The sequence below is a fragment of the Elephantulus edwardii genome, unplaced genomic scaffold (genome assembly GCF_000299155.1).
Source record: "Elephantulus edwardii isolate Elephantulus edwardi_28Jun2011 unplaced genomic scaffold, EleEdw1.0 scaffold00156, whole genome shotgun sequence".
Lineage (NCBI taxonomy): Eukaryota > Metazoa > Chordata > Mammalia > Macroscelidea > Macroscelididae > Elephantulus > Elephantulus edwardii.
In genome coordinates this window covers 3,064,286-3,068,045 of record NW_006399906.1, presented here as the reverse complement: position 1 = coordinate 3,068,045, position 3,760 = coordinate 3,064,286, and positions in this window count along the sequence as shown.

Genomic DNA, 3,760 nt, shown 5'->3' with positions numbered 1-3,760 from the left:
GTGAATTACTACAAGTCAAGTAAATGATATTATACCTTTTTATTAATGATTTTTAATGCAACATGTATATATTTTTATAACATATTCTTTCCATTTAATTTTTCCCCATTCATTCATTGTTGCACATTTTCCTTCCTGCCCACCCCTCCCCCCAGTTTGTTTTTCTCTTTGAAGAAAAAAAAATATTTCATTGTTATACAATTCCTCCTCCCCAAGTCCACAGGCCACTTTAATATGCATTTCCTTTTCTGTAATCTTGTCATGAAAATAATAATGATACCTTTTTATTATCAATTTAAAAGTTTTTATAAAAATATGGTAAGACAAAAGGTTCAACAAATTTTTTTATGAAATCTTTTATATCTCATTTTCGTCATTTGAAGGAGGAAAATAGGAAAGATTTTTCCCATTAAAACCAAAACTTACTGCTATCAAGTCAATTCCAACTGATAGCAACCCTGTAAGGGAGAGTAGAAGTGCCCCAAGGATCTCAGCATTCAATATCGATTGCATTTGAATGTTGTTGTTGTTATGTGCCATCGAGTTGCTTGCGACTCATAGTGACCCTATGGACAGGAGCCCTAAACACCATTCCATCCTGCGCCAACCTCGCCATCTCAAACACACTCATTCCCACCACTCCACTCACAGAATCAATCCATCTCATTAAGGTCTTCCTCTCCTGTGCCATCCCTCCACTCTGCCAAACATGATGTCCCTCTTCAAGGACCAGTCTCTCCTTGCAACATGCTCAAAGTATATCAGACGAAGCTTCTGAATCTTTGACTCCAAGGAGCATCCCGGCTTCACCTTCTCCATGACAAACCTGTTTGTTCTCCTAGTAGTCCATGGTATATTCAACACTCTTCTCCAGCACCACAGCTCAAAGGCATCAATTCTCTTTCTATCATCCCTATTCACTGTCCAATTCTCCAATGCATAGCACATAATTGCAAAGTCTAGAGCCTGGATCAGGCACCCCTTTGTCTCCAGCCTGATGTCATTGCTTTTCAGTACTCTTGATAGGTCCCTCACAGCTGACTTTCCCAATTCATCTCCTGATTTCCTGGCTGCTGTTACGAAAGTGTTGACTGTGGAACCTAGTAAACTAAAACTGTTACCAATTTAATCTCTTCACCATTTATCATGATGCTGCCAATTGGCCCAGTGGTGAGGATCTTTGTCTTCTTGATGTTGAGCTTCAATCCATATTGATACACTCTTTTCTGTAGAATGCTTGTCTGTCAGATACTGTTACATATATTTAAAAATTGAGACAGACTAGAAGAAGGATTGGCCATCCACTTCCGAAATTACAGGCCTTCGAAAAACCTATGTATGTACATCTGAATACCAAACAAAAATCCTTCCCACTGGGCCAAGAGGCACTGTTGTGATAGGTGGAGGGGGGAAAAAAGAAAGTTGTCAATATCTTTCTTTTCTTTGGATCCACAATCAACATCCATGGTAACAGCAGTCAGGAAATCAAAGCACTTGTTGCATTAGGAAAAATGTGCTGTTAAGGACTTCTTCAAAGTGCTAAAGAGCAACAATGTCTGTTTAAAGACAAAGGTGTGCCTTATCCAAGCCATGGTCTTTTTAATTACTTCTATTCATCTGAAAGTTGGACAGTGAATAAGACTGACAAAAGAAGAATTGTTGCATTCAAATTGCTTTATTGGAGAAAAGTACTGAATATTCCATGGACAGCCAAAAGAACAAATAAAACTATCTTGGAGAAGGTACAAACAGGGTGGTACTTAGAAGCAAGAAGGGTGAAATTTTGTCTCAACACTCTTGGTACCAGCAGCCAGGAAATCAAGTGATGAATTGCGTTGGGAAAGTCAGCTGTCAGGGACCACTCTAGAGTACTGAAGAGCAATGATGTGAGGCTGGAGACTAAGCTGCGCTTGATCCAGGCTATAGTTGTCACAATTGTGTGCTATGCATTGGAGAGCTGGACAGTGATGAGGGATAATAGAAAGAGAATTGATACCTTTGAGCTGTGGTGCAGGAGAAAAGTGTTGAATATGCCATGGACTGCTAAGAAAACAGGTTTGTCTGAAGTTTTATCTGACATACTTTGGGCATGTTGCTTGGAGGGATCAGTCCTTGGAGAGGGATGTCATGTTTGGGAGGGTGGAGGGACAACACAGGAGAGGAAGACCCTCAGTGAGATGGATTGATTCAGTGGTTGGGGCAATGGGGATAGGTAGGTTTGTCGGAGACAATAAGACTGGCACAAGATAGAGCAGGGTTTAGGATTCTTGTACATAAGGTCGCTATGAGTCACAAGGGACTTGACGGCACATAACAATAATACAACAACAGTTTGGGCACGTTGTTAGGAGTGTCCAGTCCTTGGAAAAAGGCATCATAAGTGGAAAAGTGGAGGGTCAGAGAAAGAGATGAAGGCCCTCACCGAAGTGGACTGACAGTGGCTCTAACAATGGGCTGGAGTGTATCAGAGATTATGAGGATGGTACAGGATTGAGTAAATCGCTTGTTCAAAAGATCACTATGAATTGTAGTCAACTTAATCGTAGCTAACAACAACAATGACTTGTAGTGGACACGACAGCACCAATAATAACACATGTACAGAAGTAAACTGTTGTGTCTGTCTCCTATAGAATGGCTGGTAAGTATTGAATGGCCAATCTTCTTAACACCAGATTTTTTTAACCACTAGAGTGACATCCACTTCCTAAACAAGATGCCTCTGTAAACTCTATGATAGTTATAGAATGGCTTCAGATCTTCTGTTTGTAAGGTTGCTGAGTCATGCTTCACTGCTAAAAACAAACAAAAAACACCATTAATTGAATGTTTCGTTTGTTTGTTTTTAGCAATGAAGCTGGTAATATATGCATGCATTCTAGGGTCAGTAATTCTAGTTTCATGACATACCTAAAGAAACGTGCACATTTGTGTTTGCTGTTGCTGTTAGGTGTCATTGAGTAGAGTACAACTCATGGAGACCCTATGAACAGCTGACCTGAACCCTGCCCTATCCTGTGCCATTCTTATCATCTCTGACACACTAGAGGCCATTGCTGAAGTCGTTGTGCCAATCTATCTTATTAAGGGTCTTCCTCTCCTTCACTGGCGCTCCATCTTTCCAAGCATGATGTCACTTTCTCAAGAATAGCTTCACCTATCTACATGTTTCAAGTATGAAAAATGAAGCTTCCCCATCTTTGCCTCTGGAGCACTCTGGCCACAGTTTTTCTTACTCTTCTCCAACACCACAACTCAAAGGCATAATTCTTGTTCTGTCATCCTTATTCATTACCCAGTTCTCTGATGCTGATGCATAGGAAGTAGGGGAAAAGATCATGACCTGAATCAGGTGCGTATTAGTCCCCAGACTGACATCATGGCTCTTCATCATTTGGGAGAGGTTCCTGACAGCCGACTTGCCTAATGCAATAAATCTGATTTCCTGACTGCTGGTATCAGGAGCATTGATTGTTGCTCCAAGCAAGATGAAATCATTGACAACTTCCATCCTTTCTCCATCTATCATATTGTTGACTATTGGTCCTGTACTGAGGATCTTTGCTTTCCTTATGTTGAGAGGTAATCCATACCAAAGGCTGTATTGATCTGCAACAAGTATTTCATTTCCTCTTCACTTTCAGCAAGCAAAGTTGTATCATTTGCATAATGCAGATTGTTGATTCGTCATCCTCCAAACCTGCTGCCACATTCTTCTTCTGGCTTCACAAGTTATTTGCTCAGCATACAGATTAAATAG